The sequence below is a fragment of the Motacilla alba genome, chromosome 2 (assembly GCF_015832195.1).
Source record: "Motacilla alba alba isolate MOTALB_02 chromosome 2, Motacilla_alba_V1.0_pri, whole genome shotgun sequence".
Lineage (NCBI taxonomy): Eukaryota > Metazoa > Chordata > Aves > Passeriformes > Motacillidae > Motacilla > Motacilla alba.
In genome coordinates this window covers 80671801-80691412 of record NC_052017.1, presented here as the reverse complement: position 1 = coordinate 80691412, position 19612 = coordinate 80671801, and the positions used below count along the sequence as shown (strand labels likewise).

The 19612-nt window shown below is 37.6% G+C and overlaps 1 protein-coding gene across 5 annotated transcripts in view; it reads right to left on the bottom strand.

The window, feature by feature from the left end:
• SEMA5A (semaphorin 5A) overlaps window positions 1-19612 on the bottom strand; it is a 318036-nt gene that overhangs the window by 222184 nt on the left and 76240 nt on the right. For all 5 annotated transcript variants that reach the window (XM_038128190.1, XM_038128193.1, XM_038128191.1 and 2 more), the window contains one exon: window positions 13212-13303. The gene's annotated coding sequence lies outside the window, so the exon portion shown is untranslated. The remainder of the gene's footprint in view (window positions 1-13211; window positions 13304-19612) is intronic.

Sequence of the window (19612 nt, the reverse complement as noted above, 5' to 3'; positions counted from 1 at the left end):
ATGTAGTCTTTGGTTTCTCTAACTGATAAAGAAAAAACCCAGCAATTCAAGATTTTATGTTTCAGCTGAACCAAAAAAAGACACCTCTTGCTAAAGACAAAAAGTGTGCACAACTAAGCATGCAAGGCAGATACCTGCTACTGCTAGGTCCAAGCAGATTCATTTAAAGACTTTTCCCTCCAGTCACTGAAGTCATATATATAAAGTCAAATAATCAGGATTTCAATATTTCTAGATGACTTAAAGTATACCGTGTTGAAAGTACAATTTACCTCTGAATTATAAACTGCATTTTCCTTTGTTCAAAATAGGCCACTGTATGCAAAAGCTGCCACACTAGCTGCAGCTGTTCCAGAGCAAAGACGCTTTCAAATAATTATCTTTGCTGATTCTATAAGTGACAGATTATACTACACTTTTAGTAAAAGATGAAGGAGCCTATGTCAGTAAAAGTGTACAAACAGCAGGGTTTAGCGTGTTTAAGAGATGCCAGTTTCAGAACTGCTTCTGGGTACAGGCATTCATGAGACAGTCTTTACATGCACACCAGTGTTTCTCTACATGCACACCAGGGTTTATTCTTGCAGATGCTGCTCATGTAATTTGTTGCAGGAGACTCATTGAACTTTCCCTGGGCACTTTGCTCCACATCTTTGCAAAGCAAAGGAAGATTTGGAAAAAAATTGCTCATGTGAAGTAACTACTCCATATGACCTTTTTGCACTAGCACAAGCCTAGGAAAAAAGTATTTAACTAATGAAATAAACTGCACATTCTATGGGTTCAATAGAACCGAATTATGAATACAAATATTGCTACTGCACACGCTTTAAAATAGTAGTAATTATTTCATCTTTGGTCATGCCAATTTTATGAAAAATACATAGTTTGTCTACTGTATTATTAGTGTTACATTTTTTTACAATTTATTTAAAGAATGGAACGCTTGCTGCTGCACGTGACAAGAAAACAGGTTGAACTGTTATTTCCTCTTCACCAAAAAAAAAGGCCACACTGTTGTGTATCACTAGCAAGCATGTAGACAAATCAGGAAAGAGGGCATCATGAATACCCCTGCAATGTAGCACAGTGCCTCTTTCCGTAATTCTTCTTGACTTGTTAAAGCCAAACTCCTCAAACTAATGCAAAACCTTTGAGAGGAAGATTGTTAGAGAAAAGAACATATGAAAAAGACTCTGTCACCACACCTACCAAAAATTTATATAAATTCTAAGGCAATGTGTATGTTTTCAGTTTACAAGTAGTGATAAGCCCTGGAGCTCAGAAGGAAAAAGGGATGGAGGCCAGAAACAGCAGAAACAGGCATCAAGAGGGCTCTTTCAAAAAAAGAAAAAAAAAACAAAAAAAAACCAACAACCCACAAATTTAAAAAAAAAAAAAAACAAGCAAAAAAAAATCCCCCCAAGCAGTTGTTTTTACTACTGTTGTAGTGCATGCTGTTTTCTGTCAAATGCACAAAAACCCCAAACCTATACCTCTTTATAGTATAATTACTTTAAAATATATTCCTTACTCAGTATACCTTTAGAAAAACTATTTGCTTATCAGTCAGATACACAATTAGATTAGAGCAATAGCTCTAAGCTCTAATAACTCAAAGATCACCTCACTAAACATTGAGATGAGACTGGAAGCTACAGATCTTCTTCAGTGAAATAATCCAGCCATACACCATCAAGTGCCATCACTGGACCCAGCAATGCAGACTGTTTACTATGCAGCAGAGTAGCATATTCTAATTTGTATTTGCATAAAGTGAGAGTCAGCTTCAATTAAAAAACTGATTACTGGGTTCCTTCAACTTTTTTTAATACTGTCATTCATTTCTGCAGTAGCATGAATTTTAAGTTCTGCCAGGGGCAGACAGCCATCAGCTGTCATTGACTAGCACAGTCAAAAATCAGTCCTTGAATTCATAGTGACATTCTGCCAAAAGACAGCTAATATCTGTAGCTAGGGGTGACAAGTCATAAAACAAGAATCTGTCATTAAAGCTATTACCCCAGCACTTTCACAGAACTGATATTTGTTATTTCAGCAAAGGAAGCACTGCTTCAAGACCACTGGCCTGAGTGAAGCCAGGAGTTTGAAATAACACCTTGGAATTCAGTTATCACATTGTGGGCTCCTCTGCCTCATCAGTGGGGTGCAGAGCCAGTGGACCTCAGCTCCCTGAGCAAGCACAGGCCAACCCAGCAAGACCATGCAGGTGAGAACCACAGGCAATTTAGGGGTAGGTATAAAGTCAAATCAGTACAGACTAGGTCCACGTTCCAACAAAATCTCAGCACTTCTTTTGAAATCACTTTTTTTTCTTAGCTATCCACTAGCCCCTCAGCCTTTTGGATATCCTCCCAAGACACAGATTCCTACCTAAAGTTTGCTTCCACTCATATCTAGTGCCTTGTTCCAGTCACTGAGAGAGCCTTTCCCCATGCCATGCTTGGAACATCCACTAAACTCCGATCCTCAGACTAGCCATCAGAAATGAGGCAATAAAAGGAAGGATTCTCCACCTCAGACAAACTACAAAGCCAGCCAAGTTTTCTTTTACAAAATAATGGAAAAAATAAATGGTAATGATTTTTGCAAATAAAAGTCTGAAAAGTGAAAGAAGAAACAGAAGACGTTTAACAAGGGAAAGGCATGAAGTGAAAGAAAATGATCCAGGAAAGGCCAAAAGTGACAGCTAGGGAAGGAAAAGGAAATGGAGAAGGAAAAACTGTATCAAATAAGAAATCAACACATATAGCCTTGCATTCCATCTTCTCTTTTCTCTCTACACAACACTTGCCTCCTCCTTTTCCAGTTGGTACTATTATTGGCAAACCAAACACATTTTCTTAGGGCCCAACAGACTGTCAACACCATCAACGACATAGAACACAAGCTGTTCCGTAGTAGAAATACAGTTTCAAGTGTTGAGAGTAATAGGAGCTCAGAACAGAGTCCATACAACAGGGCCCTGTTCATTTTCAAAAATTACAGAGTTTCAAAATGGGGTCAGGAAGACTTTTAGAAAATGGACCCATTGATAGCTATAAAATATCTAGAAACTCTCATTTTGCAGTGCGAAATTCAGGAACTTCCTGAGCCTGAAACTGAAACAATGTTCTGGAAAAATCTCACTAGCTGCTTGCTGTGGTCTTACCCTCTTCCCTGAGCCATGTGCTGTCTGCTCCTCACTAAGACCAGGTGCTGGGCTGGATGCCCCTCTGACCAAACACAGCCATGTTTCCATTTTCTGCTAAGGTCTGAGTCTCATACTGCAAGCTTTTTAGTCACAAAGTGAATTTTGAAATTTCACCAATGAGAATTAAGAATCTATGTGAGACCAGGGTCACAACTACAAGTGAAGCTGTTAATTTGCATTAACAATGGGCTGAAACTTCATTATCTATAAAATACCCTTTTTTCTTACATGAAATTACAAAAGCTTGTGTTTTGAAAGCTGTCCAAAAAACTAAAACATCACCAAAAAAAACCCGTTTAGAAACATGGCTTGATTGAACTAAAAGCCCAAGTTCGGGACTGGGAGACGGTCAAATCTGGAAGATGCACAAAAGTAGTTTCAAGCAAAGTTTAGTTAATTGAAGCAGGCAAAAAAGAGGCAATAAGAAAGTAATGCAAGCTTAGTTGTTGCATTCTACATAAATTGGGAAAAGGCAACACAGATATTGGAGTCACATGTGTTGAATAATTAAAAAAGAAGATCATCACATCACAGATTATTGCTGTAGCCATCTGGACATACTTTTTTATATTTGTAAACTGTACTTAAAAACATGCCAAAATTTGTACATGGACGTAAAGAGAAACCAGAAGGGAGACAGTGATACAGCAATTTCAAATAGCTAGGTTTTTAAAAGAAATTATTTTCAACTTTAAAAAGTTCTCTGTCATTTGGTGCATCACTGTATAAAAGTACTTGACAGTACCTGGTATTTAGCTTTCATAGAAACTTAATGTGATACATTTTAAATGTGAATCAGCAATCTAAAGGACAAAATTTTACTGTTAAAACAAAACTATTAGTGGGTATTCTGCACATTAATACTAGGCAAACTTCCAAAATAAAGATTATATTAAAGCAGTTACTACCTTAAAGAACTGCTGGATGAGCTCCAAAGTGTCATGAAATGACTATTGTGACACCCTGCTTCAGTTAGATAATAAAGGCAACTTCATCTTCTTGCAGTGGGTTCAGTCCTGAAGTTTTCTGGTACAGTTTTAAAGGGCACTGGGTATTAAATAAACACTTCTCAGCAAATTCAGGGTGGTCACAACTAAGACAACCAAAATACAGTGGAGGAGAGCACAACTTTTAGGGCAAATCTACTCAGCCCCGTGGCCCCATCTGCAAATGCATTTCAGACTCCCAACTCCTCTCAACTCCCATGTAATTCCCAGCTTTTGATTTGTTTCTTTCCATCAATAACCAATATATTCTGCTTTCACAGCAACAGCTTAAGTGACCTCGCTTAAGCAAGGTTTAGCCGACTGATATGAAGGACAAGGAGAGGTAAGGCAGCTCAGAGCTCCCATCCCACATCTCTGCTACAGAACACTCCTGTTCCCCACCTATTTATTTATGTGTTGCTTTTCTATCAAGGTAAGCATTCAAAACACACAAGTATCTCACCAAGCTTCTGGATTCTTTCACCAGTTCTTGGATAAGCAACAGAGTACCCAATGGGATAGGTGGCCTGAACCATCCAATGGTTCAGTTTGCACTGATTATGCAAATTAGTACAGATAATATACAATTAGTATCAGATAATGACAGAATGGTTTTGGTTAAAAGTGACCTTAAAGATCACTTAGGTCCAACCCTGGTCATGGTGTCCCATAGGCAGAGACAGCTCCCACCAGAGCAGATTGCATGAGGGGCAAGTAGGCTGCTACTTCACTTTGTTGCCCTTTAACACTATGACTGCAAAGATGATGATTTATATAATTTATCCATCAATAAGATTTTTACCACACACTTACAAAGATTTAACACACACATAAAAGCACTGTTTAATGTTTCCTCTAATCCCACTATTAACTCCCATGACTATAAGGGCGTTCCACCAATCCAAATGACGCTCTTCCGTATCAGATCTTGCATATAGATCTCTGATTCAGTTAGAACTGCAACAGAAAAAATCAGACAGCTCGCCGCTGCATCAGTTCTGTCTTCTGAAGATGTTAACCAGAAACATAGGGAACAAAGCTATCAGAATCCTGGAATAAGAAGCCAGAAGGAAAAAAATTTGTTTCCCTTAGATCTTTCTGAAAGTTCATCCACATTTTTAGTTACTCACTAAGTCCTGAAATAAGATACAGATATTTTAAAGTTTCTGTGAAATATCAAGTTAATAAATCCTTTCCTGAAATAAACCACATAAAATTAAAAAAAAATGGAAGGCACAAAGATTTTCAAAGACCATTCTACAGCTAAAATATCCAAACCATCAGAGTTTACAAAAACAAAAGGCCAAATTCTTTATTACTACAATGCTTATACGCAAGACTCCGTGTATTCACATAGAGGTTTTACACAAATGAAAAACATCCCTGCACATGCCTGAACCTTGTCAATACAAACATGCTTATTTTTCACTAGATCCTAAAATATATCACACCAACAAAAAAAAAAAAAAAAAAAAGAAAAAAAGAGACAAAAAAAATTCTTCTAAAGAGAATGAATCATAACTTTATTTTCTTCATCCAACACAATGGTTAAAAATTTAAGTTCTATTTTTAAGTCTGTTTAAAAGCAGTAAACTTGACACAACAGAAATCATATACTATCTGCTGTAATGCTCTCAATGTGAAACAACAAATAAGGAGATGTCAAATAGCCTAAAGTCAAATGAGGAATGAATGGCTCTTGACTACTTGTTTCAATAAAGGAAAGCCTCTCGTGGGTTTTCTTCAGAGCACACACTTTCCTGCTCTGTGTATTTATGTCTCAAAAATAATAAAATAAATTTTTTTCCCAGCCTGAAAAATCCTCTTATTTTATTTAGATTACTTTGATTTCCATGGTTTATCTAATTCCTAATGATGATGATCTTTTTAATGATTTCCATTTACAGGCTTTCAGGAAAAAAAAAAATCTATTCCGTACAAAAAAAAAAACAAACTAACAATGTTGTGAAAATTCAATTTCTTTAGTGACAACTATCCCAATGGTTTCTCAGTGGCTGACAGCTTTCATCAGTCAAAGACTAAATTACATGAAGTGTCACTGATGTCTCCATCATATACAAAATCACTTTGGTAGCTTTGTAGCCATCATTTTTCATTTATCACTTTGGAATCTTATAAGCATACAGTATGTAAGCACAGATTGCATACACTGAAACATAGCTCTGACTGCTCCTTTTGAGGAATCTACACTTCAGAGACCAGATATGTCAAGGTCACCTTCAGCCTCTAAATAGAAACACATAGGATGACTGCATCTTTGCTTAGATTTTACTAACAGTAAAGGCATAGATTCAGCTTTTTTGGGCTGGTTAGTTTGCATCCAATTTTTCTAGAACCCCCACAGCTGCTTAAAGGGAAACCTCCTGACCATCCATCCATTTTATGCCAAGTCTGGATGACCAGCAGTCTCCAAGATCCTCAGTGCTGCCTGGGACTACCAAAAATATATATTATATATACACACCCCCAAAACGTATACAGTAGGGCCTGTACCCATTTTTGTGCTCCCCTACTCCATCCAACCTCATCCTCCTAGTCTCTGTAGACCTCGGTTCCTCTCCTTTTTAAGTTAACCAAAACATGCTGTCATCAGCAGAAGAGGGTATTCATGTAAACACAAATAAAATGCTAAAAACATTACCTTTCCTTTCTTGCATTTTCTTTTATTTCTTTTCTTCACCTGACAGTGGTACTAAAAATGCTTTCACAATATTAAAATCTCACCGTCTCCATCTCTTCTACTGTAAGCCTTTTGCAGTTATAGTCTTTCTCCTTTATTTACTAAGTCTCTGCATTGATGTCATTTGCACAGCGCTACAGAAAGACATGTTGTTAAATCTACTTCTAGGACAACAGCCCAAGATCAAAGCTCCTGAAGGAATATCAAAACAAAAACAAAATTAAAAAAAAAAAAAAGAAAAGGAATCCTTGGAAATGGTGTCTACTAATGACACAATAAAATATTTTACAAATGAAACCTTCCCTTTGGCTGTGGGTGTGGTGTTGAAAAGTCAGAGCAGAAAAGTGCCACTCTATGCAGCAGTGGTGCAAATAGATACAAGTATCACAGGTATGAGAAGGGTCTACAGAATCTGTTGTTGGAATTCAAAATAAAGAGCCCAAAGGGAAAATGGTGAGGATAAAATGTCTTTCCACTGGGTACTTTATACAATAATAAAATGCAGGATTTGATCTTGAGAGGGTTAAAAAATAAAAGGGACCGGACACACAAAAAGAAAATCCCATATCAAAACCACACCAAACAAGGAAACTTGCATATATTGTATGCATCTGGCCAAGTAAATAATTGGCAGTTTCTGGCAGTGTTAGGAAATGTGTAACTTGAGAAGATAGACATTTAAAAGGAGAATGACACTCAACTTACCAAAGAGTGATACCAAACTTCCCAGCATGATGTGGTTGCTATGCTCTAACCCTGCATGCTTCCCTCCAGAGAAAGGATGAGACTCTCTCTGAGGTGCATACTTTGGATACAGGAATAAATTCCCCCCATCCTTTCATACATGGCCAACTCCTGTTACATGCCACTTTCACCATGATGCTGATTAGAGAGCTGCAGAGTGATCTAGCAGAAATCCTAAATTGCTAATGTCACCATGATGCATTCTGTTTCTTTCACTACAGCCCTACCAATTTCTACAGCTAATAATACAACTGTACACAAACACCTCTTTTACAGAAGAAATTCGGGGCAGAGTTCATAGCTCTGCTTTTTTAAAAGACACCTGTATTTATACTGTAATAAACACATCATATAGAAAGACGTTGAAAACAGAAATTGAAACACATTGCTTTTACTGTGAAAAACCTTTGCAAACCTTCAATGCTTTGTAAACAATAAATAACTGAAACAGAGGTCATCTCATCAGTTTAACCATGAGCTGTGCTGCCAACATAGAAAGTCTGCTCCAGCTAGGCTGTGCTAGCTGGTACATGGATTAACAGGGATTTCAATTTCCAGGGCTGTCAATCTTGCATGTTTTCCAGCGCTGGATTTCACCACATTTTATAAAGATACAATCTGAATCCGAGTGAAAAATAATTCAAACTGCTTCAGCAGTGTTGCCAAAAGGGCTTCCAGAGCAAACAGATTATACATATTTTAATGCACACACTGCAAGTATAAAAATCTCTGTCATGTGAAAAAATATACATATAAATCCACCAAACTTGGTTCAGCAGAGTCAGCTCAAAAGGACTCAAAACAGTGCCCTTTTCTACAAATTCTTATGACACTTTCAATCATCACAACAAGAGAAAGCATCTCATCAGACTTTAGACAAATGAGAGATATCTGAAATAATTAAAGGCAGCATTGCTATTGCAAGGAGTGTGACCTGAAGGAGAGCCTTTGTGCCAGTGGGGGGGAAGCTGAACCTTACCTCCAACTAGAATTTTAAGCAAAAGAAAAAAAAACAGAGAGATTAAAATTATAAATCAAAGACCATTTAGTTTCACTCCAGGTGTTAAAACCCTGCTTCTAGATGCCATTAATCTCAGAGATTTAACTGGCTTTAATGGGAAGAGTCTCATTCTCTGCAGCAAGAAACAAAGAGTTTTCCATTAGGCACAATGACCTCATCCATCCCTCCCTGATCTTTCTTCACCTCATATGCAGATTCAAGCACACCCCAATTCATCACTTCAGTACAAAGCTGTTTGCAGCCCAGTGATCCGCAGTTATGTTACATACCAGGCACAAAGCTCCTAATAGAGAATGAAGCTCCTTCAACTCTGAAATTGCTATTGCTGCTTTGAAGCAACACAGGTTTCTTGTAACTACTACTAACAAGCTTTTCAATGTTATGCTTCATTTGTTAAAATTCCACAGGTCCTGCACAAAGGGAAATCCTCATCACTACACGCACAGTGCCACAAGGAAGACACCAGAAGATCCAGAAGCCCAAGAAGAAGAACTTTTCTTCACAAATGGATGAGGTCAAAGAATTAGGTGGGTGGAGAAATGGCTGACCTAAGCATTACTTTAAATTGGTAATGACTTATTTTACATAATTCTTCTTCTTTCCCTTTTAATTGCTCTTATTCTGCAATTCCCATCCATCCATATCTAAACTCACAGCTTTGTATCCCCTCCTCCTGAAAGAAAAATACTCTTTCCTCAGGACTGTACATTACTATTTGAAATTTTCATATAATTTCTGTCTTTGCAAGTCTTGTCCATGTTACTTAGAAATTCTCAGTCTCCATTTCAGCTTCTTTAGATTAATTTTTAATTTTTGCTACTGTTTAAAAAAAAATCATTTTTGCAAAGAGCAACTAACCTCTCTGACCTAAAAAAAAAAAAAAAAAAAAACTTTCCCCCTTCAGAATTTTTTTGATTTCAAATTCCTTTGGAAAACTTCCCAGAGGAAGTACACATACTGGTACAGGAAGTTGGAATACTCTTTAATACTTGCATAGATCCATCCATCTCACATGCATAAACCACTGATGGAAAAACCACACACACTGTTGCTTTCATTTCCCAGTATCTGCTCCTTTCTAACCTCCTAAAATTCTGTTAATTCTTCAGAACTTTATTCAGTAGTTCCTCAACTTCTTTTACATCTTTTCATTCAACTCCTTAAGATCAATTTACCTACTTTCCTCTAATTTTCTCCCATGACCATCATCCTTCCAGTAACCTTATCTGTTCCAGCCATTTAAACTGGAACATTTAAACTGCTATCATTATGAAATGTTGTCACTTTTAGCCTTTCCCCTTTGATCATGATAATATAACTCCAAAACTTTGCTTCTCAAGCTAATTCGCAAGCACAAAAGTATCTCCAAATTTATCAGTGTTTTCTCATTCTCTTTGTACTTCCTTTAGGCTTTGCCATTTCATCTTGCTTATCTCTCCCCTTGAAGTTTACTATCTCTACACCAAAATAGGTGTCACTAGAACTCACAGATTGAGAAAAGGTGTTCTGGTAATTCCTCGCTCCCTGACAGGCACTACAGACTGTACAGAGAACAGTGTAAACAGAAAACTGAGAATTCTGGAATAAGAATTGAAATCTCAAAGAAACAGCTTGAACATATTAAAACAAATTTAACTGTAATTTATCATGTGCCAAAATAAGATTAAAAGCATTTATCTTACAATGAGGGAAAAGGCTCCAAGTTCTGTGGGAGACTTCAAATTACATAACAGCTTAGCATTTTTTAAAATAGTGTTAGTAACAGAGTTCTCTTCTGGGACTGCACCCTGCAACCTTACTGTTTATAAAATAGCATTGAAGAACCACCACAGTGGGTCAGGCTGCCTGTTTAGCCCAACTGAAATGACAAAATCAACTCAGACAAAACATCCAGCCTGGCCTACCACTCTGTCTTCAGAAGTAGCTAAGAGCAGATGTTCAGAGCAGCCACGTACAAAAATTCTCTTCCACTCTCCCCAAAATACTTCATACTTTCCATAATTTGCAGCTCAGTACCCTTCTTACCTAGAGATAGTACCTTTGTTTATCAACTGTTTTTTTTTTATTTTCTTCCACCTCCTTTTCCATATTTGTTCAGAAGCTCTTTACATCCATGCAGCACACACAGCATGTTATGGCAAGGAATTTCAGAACTTACACACTACAGAAAAAAAAATCCCAAAACAAAACACTTCTTTTCCTAGCTTTAAAACTGTTCTCTGCCTGTTTCACCTCATCTCTCTTCTAATACAAAATTAGGTGGCACTGAGTACTCATTTCCCATCCACACACCTCACAGCTCCTATAATTTTATAAACACCTAGCATTAGCACCTGGCCATTCTCTCTTTTTCAGTCTGGAAACTCTCATTTAATTAGTTCTTCTTGCATGGATGCTGCTCCATGGATGTCTTCTGCCTTCTGCTACTCTTCTTCGTTTTTGTTGCCCTTCTTTAAACTTTTCCTGTTCTACTCCACTTATTCTGAGATGAGGAGACCAGGACAGCACACCATCTTGAAGACACAAACACTTCAAAGATTTACAAAGTGGTCTATTATTTCAGTTTCTCTCCTTTCAGAGCAATTCCTGATATAATTTGATTCCTGATTGCTACAAAAATATAGAGCTGATTTTTTCAATAAATTGCTGCTTATAATCCCAAGACCTCAAGCTAACCCAAAATACTTGAACATTACTGATCCTGAATTTCTTCCACCATTTTAACGGCCATTTGGTTTTTACTTGGCTCTTTTTTGTTTCAGTCTGCCCCCTTTTTGTATACCTTCTTTTGTACTGTAAAACTTAGTTTCAGAAACAAACCTTGTCACCACACTTTTGTCCCAAGTCATTTAGGAATATGAAAATACCCCCAGGCACTCACAGAGCTATCTATGGAAATCCACTAGTGATTTCCAACACACTTTTCCCCTGAAGCTTTTTTCTTACCATTTAAACAATTATTAACACAGTTGGCCATCTTCCTCTGTAACTTGTGCCTGTTTAGTTCTTTTAAAAAATTTTCAAGAGAACTTTGAATATGAAATAAATTTTCATAATTTAAGTAGAACAATACATCCAATGATATCTTTCACCTGCATGCCAGTTGTCTCCTTCAAAGACCACAGGACATTTCTGTAAATTGACTTCAAATCACAAAAATGCTGGCTACATAAGATCTCTGGGAGTCCTCCAGTCAGACAGTCTGGCTAGCCATTAAAAGCCACAGAAGATCAGGTAAGTCATAGCACTGCACAAGTAAGATTTGAAAGCTCCGCTGGGAGAGGTGCCACCCCCACCACAAACACATGTTTTATTCAGTGCTGAACTACACTCCTCCAGGAAAAGATTTACCTACAATGTCCAATCAGAACATTTCAATTTGCAATCTGTGTATGTTAATCTCCTGCTACTGGTTTGCCACAACTAGGAGCATTGGCTCCATCATCTTTTTAAACATCCTTCAAGTAGCTGAAGGCTAATATTAACCAGTTTACCAGGTCTTAAACATCCTCTTAATCAGGATTTATTCAAAGAAATCAATCCTTTCTCAGTATCTCCACTGTAATACTCAATGTTCTTTTGAAAACAGAGATACTAATCGAATTTTTTAATTAATCCACTCAGTTTAATCAGGAGACCCCCCTAGCTTTTAGCCTCCGTGAGTCCACATGAATGCTTTCTGAAATACGGCATGAATTAGACATCTTCAAGTACTCAGCTAGTGAGACACTTAAAAGCAAGTGGCTGCATGCCAGTCAGTAGCTGGTCTTCACTCTACCATTCCTAAGACAACTGGGTAGGCTACATCTGTACCTGCTAAATTGAGAACATTAAATTTGTTCCAGAAAGGCAATCTCCTTAAACTCCCATAAGAAGTTTTCCAAAAGAGGAACCACCCCACACTTTTCAGTGGTGAGTGCATCCACACAAGAATTACTCAGTTTTCTGCCATAGCTTTATCTTGGATCATTCCTGTCATAGAGTCATTACACACAGGCCACACAGAGTCTCCAGCTGGCCTCCCACTCTTGGTGTGGTCGAAAAAAGTATTCATTAACTTTCTGTTTAGCCTGATAGGGGAATGTTTTGATTTTATTTCCTTCTTGGAACACAGACACAGCCTTTTTTAAGCTGTCCTCTTGCTTTTAATAGTCTCCACTACCTGGTCATTTAGCTATACAGGCTTCCTTTTCCTAAGACTTTTTTAGACTGATGGTTTGTGTGGAGCCTCCAAAACAGCATCTTGAAATAGTGACCTTCAAACATGTTACTCTTTTAGTGTCACTGTAAACAAACACCCCCATTTCTACACAGTTTCCCTTTTTGAGGTTGAGCATAATTCAAGAGAGGTAAGAAGAGAGAAGAATTGCAGGTTCTTTTTCTTGCATTCCTCCCCTTTCCATTTGTTGGATTTCCTTAGCTTAGGGAAAAGAGAAAGGCAGAACAACTGTAATGGTCTACAAAGTCACATTACAAGTCTTTTTTCCAAACATCATCTCTCCGTGACATTATCATCTACTGAGCAAAATACAGTCTCTTACTCACCTTTTAGTCACCATCCCTCTGTAATCATGTACTGCCTCTGTTCAGCGTTCGTGCAGAGCCAAAGTGGGGTCCTGGGTCTACCTTGGAGGCTCCTAGGAGTTGAAGAAACACAGAAGAGAGATAACAGGTATTGAGGAGGCAGATCATCAGCAATTCTCAGATATTTATTGCAGACATAAAACATGTCTCTCAAGTCAATAAATTAGAAATGTAAGGCACTTTAACTACACAGTGTGAACAAGAACCAAATGGGAAGAGACAGAAAAAAAAATCATTTTTAAAATACCTGGCAGCTTGGGATGAGAATCAGAAGAAGAATACTTGCTGCAGAATTATCAAAATCCATGATACATGAATTTGAGAAAAATTCTTACTATAAAATTTTGCCTTGGTGCTTTAATACCACTAAAATTAAGCATGTTTAATACATGGACTTAAATTTGTCCCTGAGTAAAATCCATAACAAAATTCAGGTGGGTAAAAGTTCAGTATTCTTCCACCTTTCCATAAAACAAAGTTCAAAAGAAAAACATAGTTACTCTCTAATATCTCAAAACAATACAAAAGGCATTTTCGAGAGAGAGATTCATCATTAAGCACATTTCAAGACATTAACCCATCTTGTAGGAATGACAAATACAACATAATTATTAAAAAATTATCTTGCTTTTTTTATTTATTGAAACTAAGAAAGTACTGCTAATCAATCAAGTGCTATCGCTACTTGAAACAGCAAGACAGGAATCACATAGCAGTTTCCAGCTCTCAGCACCTCAAGAAAAAGGCACTTCACAAGAAAAAGCAGTAGTACTCTGTCCAATTAAAGCATTCATTTCCTAGATTGAGAATGTCTACAGAACAGAACAAATACACCAGCAATCAACAGCTCACCCTTGAACCTAAACAGAGACATGAGGCAAAAAAGGAGTCATTGTTCCACTCTGTTTACTCACTTATATGAAATGACTGCACTAGATGACTGTAAGTGTTTGTGATTTTTTTTTTCCAATGCTTTCCTGACCTATGAAAGTCTCAGGAAGTCTGCCAAATGCATAACCATAGAAATGTTTGGAAGCATCATACGAACAAGAAGAACTCTCCAGATTGGCCAACAAATATTCAGATTTATGTTTACCACATCAAAATTTCTCAAGAATCCCATTCTCCCTATAATCAAGTACTCCAGATTACAATTTACATATTTTATCCTAAATTAAGACTTTATATCATATTGTTTATATCATATGTGCACATATACACACCCCTCCGTCAAATTCAGTGATGTCAAACTCTGCTGTAGAAGTTGCCAAAAGCAGATTTAGATGGTGTTCTCCAAGGCACAGGGATCAAGCGAAGCTATAGTATAGAAAGTCACTTTCAATTTCATAGTCCAAGGCGGTAGGAGAGGCTTACATTTTCAACAAGACATTGCATCACCTTTTCTTTGCCTCCCACTTTTCAGAAAGGCAAGGACAAATTTAAAACTTGGAAGAGGACCAAATTCTGCTTTTTATACTACTATGTACCAGAGAATACTCAAACACCTCAGCACTCAAACTACCCGTCACCAGTGCATGTTGATGACAAACTACTCTGAGACATTCAGTCTGTCAAGTAATTAATTATAACTGTTACTGTGCAGTAAGTTCTACAGACAACTACAAGCAACCCATCTCCAAGATGCAGTGTGCTAGTGATTTATGTATGCACTCACTACACCAGAATGAGCAGCGGAATTATTAGACTTTGAAACATTACAAAGAAGGCTGTATACCTCAATTTTTCTAAACAAGTCTAAGACTACTGGTGCTTTCTATAAGCACCTGAACCTGTTCACTTCATGATTTTTATATCTACATAAACATATCAGATTTTATTTGATCAAAATAAAAGCTTGATCAAGGTTACTTTTATTCTAATCTTAATTACCTAAACAAAACTGGAAAGCAGGGTATGAATCCGTCTTATTGATTTAGGGAAAACATGCACACAGACAAAAACTAATACATAAAAATTAGATTTCTACAGATTCATGTCTTGCTTCCCTTACACTCCTTCATATGACAACGCTGCTCCTCCTGTGACTGTGGAAGCACTCTCATCAAGCACAATACAGTACATGCTGTGGGTAGGATAACACCAGAAACTACCCTGAGTATTCACTTATTTAAGCTAAAACTAGGCTAACACAGTCTATACAGCCCACATAAAACCAGTCTTACAGAAACTGTGAATAAAGCCACCAAAATTAGAAGTCTAGCTGCAAAAACAAACCCCATCAATTATTTTACTGGAAGGTATGCAGTCATGTTTTAGTTTACTTTTGCTTTGGTTTAGCATCACTTGCTAAAGTAAAAAGGCTAGAGTGGCTTTGCTTCATGCCTTTGCCTCCCACCCTTTCCTTTCAAAATGACTTCTGGAATGGATAATCAGTTTCAGTCTAACACAAAAACTTCTATGAAAATGGTCAGGAAAAGCAACAGGCAAACTCACTTCCCAAACAGCTGTTTGTACCTACTCTTGATGACAAACACAGGTACACAAGAGGGGAATTCAGCCATGGTACATTTTATTTCCCAGAAGCCCACTAATTTAAAAGAATGGGGCAGCAAGGGGACTTCTGCAAATAGATAAAAATAGACATAGGTGTATACTAGTGGAAGGTTTCAAGACATCATCACAAGATTTAAAGCAAAACACGTGGGAGTGGTGGTTCCTGCTGCTGATAGGATAGGGTACAAGTCAGTGTTATGAGCAAGCAGTGTGATTGCATCTGGCACAGAGAGTGCACACGTAGTTACCACCTTTGCTGTTACACGGGTTCAGGCACTGTGCTCACATCTGTCTGCTACACCTGAAAAGATATTTGGCTCCACAAGCAACTGAGCAAGAAAGAATCACAGCATGTCTAGACACCGTGGCTCGTCTGCACGCCGAGGCTTCCCACTTGTGCTGCAGCTGCACAGCACTGCTCAGGCAGTGTGCCACAGCAGAACCTCGCCTCACCCAGACAGCTGGGAGTTTGCCCAGGCACCCAGGATCTTCACACAACACCAAATGACAACCCCTGCTCACCTCACAAGACAAAAAAGGACACCAAGTAGGATAAGAACATGCCAGCTCCACATTATTTCACCAGCCAGCCTTGGCTTTTACTCCACAAAGTTGACAACCTGCATTACGGAAACTGCTCCAAGTGTCTGTGGATGATGTCAGTGAAGCTTAAGTAGAAGTGTTAGGGACACCAGGTAGATGGAGCCTTTTGCAGACTTCAGTGTTCTCACCATCTATGCACAAGAGAACTGAATATAAGTAAACTTCACTTGCTAATTAAAATACTATTGAACACATTCTTTGCTTTTGTTGGTATCTGCCAAGAAGGAGAATCTCGTCAAAAGAGAAAATGTATCAAAACTAAGAAAAGGAGAGGAAAACAAGAGTAAGAATAAAAGGATAAAAATATTCTCCTTCCTCTTCCCCTCCTCCAAAACATGCCTGCATTACGTTCAGGAATCAATAATGGATAAAAGGTTGCAACTGCAATCCACTACCTTGTGTTCCTTCTACAAATACTAACATTTCTCCTTATAATTTATGTTAGCAAATATTACTACTTATCTTTCTCTTCATGCTGAAGAGGTCCTTGCATAAGGAAAAACACCTCATTAAATTTAGCTTATTTGCTTGACTAAAAAATGCACATAGAAAGATGGCAATTATTGAGCAGAATCTAGGCATAAGAAACATGAAAGAAATAGAAATAGACTTCTTATAAATCTGCATTTTGTTTATATGCTTTCCAAATCACAATATTAGGCAGAATAAAACCAAAATAAAATAAACATAGGGATTTTTTTTTGGGGGGGTGTGGGTGTGAAAGCAGAACAAATGAAAAATCAAAAACATCCTTGAACATGCCCCAGCCACCACTGCTTGAAACCACAGAACCAGTCCATACAAATGCATCCCAAACAGACACCTGCAAACAGACACTGCAGAGCAGAAGCTCAGTGCACAGAGTGCTACGCCTGCTCCTGCTTCATGTGCAGGGCTGGGAAACTTCCAGGTCCTGACACATGTCTTCTGGTTCAACTCAGAAATTACATCCGGTCAAAACGGGAGCAGTACCGGGGCACTCTTAAGTTCCAACTTCATTCTCGCCTTGCTGAGCACAAGCTCCCAGGCATGAACAACTGTGGCCATGTGCACACACACACACGGGCGTATGCAAATCACATGAGCAGTACGCGTGAGTCATCCTGACTTTGCCAGGCTAACTCCATAGGCATGGTAAAGTCAAAATAACCAGAAAAGACTCCTTTAGGCCAAAATAGAAGAAATGAAGAGACTGGAGTGCAAGGAGAGGAAACATATTGCTAGCAGGAAAGCACAGACCAGAATATGTGAAGTCACCAGTCAGCCAGAGTTCTCTGGATGAAAATTACAAAAGAGAATGACATAACATTTATCTGGTTTAGCAGGGATTTGACTAATAATAATTCATTTAAAGCCACTGAACTTGCTCTGCTACTTGTTTTAACTCCATTGAGGTCCAAGTGACTGTACCTGTTAATGTTCATTTAGCCTTTTAACTAACCACCACAGATTTATAGTCCAAGAGCAGCAGCACTTAGTTCTTCCAAAAGCCCCACTGTGATCCCAAAATAGTAATTTTTAAAGTATAATACATTCTTAAGACTTCTGACAGAACAAACAGTATTACCTTGTTTAAAATGGTAGAGATGGAGAAAAACAGTAATAAAAGAGAAATTATTGTGGTCTTGCTCCCACTGAAGTAATGTTTTTCATGAAGACTTCAAAGAGCAGGGAAAACATGGATTTTATCCAACTTTCTGCAAATTACACAACTGAGTAATTTTATTCAAAATAAATCACTTCTGATACAACTCTGATCTCCTTGAGTTTGACAGCAAAAGTTCTGAAAATCTTTATTCTTGAGTGCGATACCACTTATCCTTGTGCTTCTCTGGTCTTTTCCTGAAGTCTATAGTGTTCTGTTGCCATTAGTATTTGCGGCCTACCTGGCTCCTAAATTTTACATCATTTTCTGAACCTGAATTTCACTGGCTTGATGATCCAGGCAGACTTTTCCAGATCCAAGATACTGACAAGAATAACACTTTTTAGTACCTTTCAGCCAAACAGTGTTATTAACGAGGACACAAAAGGCCAAGAGTGTTATGACCAGAGAAATCAACTTCATAATGTAAGTCAAAGAAACAAATTATTGAACACTGTAGCACATGTATACAAAATTTGTTTCTCTGTGTATCTCTACAAGACTTAGCTAAAAATAAATGTTTGTAACATTTTTGGGTGTCCTTAAGATGAAATTCAATAGATGTATTGTATTTGGTTTGGAGTTTTTTTGTTCATTTTGGTTTCATTTTGTGTGTTCATGTGCAGATGCATTTTAATATTGCAGAAGGATACCATGCAATGGTTTTCTTAAGAAATCTCCTTTCTTCCCAGTATGCAACACTGGACCATTTCTACCTCTTCTACCATTTTCACCTGTAAGATAAATAGTCTCAGCTATTTATACTCCACTCACCCTGACAGGAGCACAACTATTCTTGGAATAAAATGTCATTCCTTTTCTGGAATTCTTCCAAGTAATTTCATGTCTTAACTGATTCTCTGATTTAAGTGACCTGTTGGTAGCTGATGCTAGCACATAAATCTTAAATTTCATTGATCATCATGTTTTCCAAAATCTATGAAAATTTGTGAAAAAAAAAGCAAAACTGAATTTTGTGTAATTTAGTCTGCATGAAACAGCTGCTTCTTTCTTTCATTAAACAGTACATGGCTCCTTTATTTTCCAAAGGCGGCAAGTAAGTTGAGAAAAGTAAAACCAAAACTATAGATATCATGGAAGATCAGTCCTTAGCAAATGCATCTTTAAATATATAACCATAAAAATAATGTTTTCTCTGACCTTTGGCAAAACCCAGTGAGCCCTTTCATTTCAGTTTTAAAAAATTTTATGAAGCTTAGATGACAGACACCTTCTATAGAAAAAAAATTCACAAGCCCCAGGGAAGTCCTAGATATTATTTGCTGTACTGCAGGATACCAGCTGATATGGTTTCTGTAGCATAATTAATTCAGAGACATCTGCTTGGTAGCAGACCAAGGATGAAGCTTGGGGTTGTGAGACCCAGATTACAGTTCTCACTCAGGAACTGAATTGTGGTGTATCTTTGAGAACCTTGATCTGACCCCATCCCACTATTATAAAATGTGAAGACATCTTTTAATATAACCCATGTTCTTTAAATAAAATGCAAATTTTTATACATCTCAGTGAACTGCACTGAAAACACTGCAGTTCCAATTAAGACTGAACTCCTGAGGATAGTGACAATTAGAGGAAA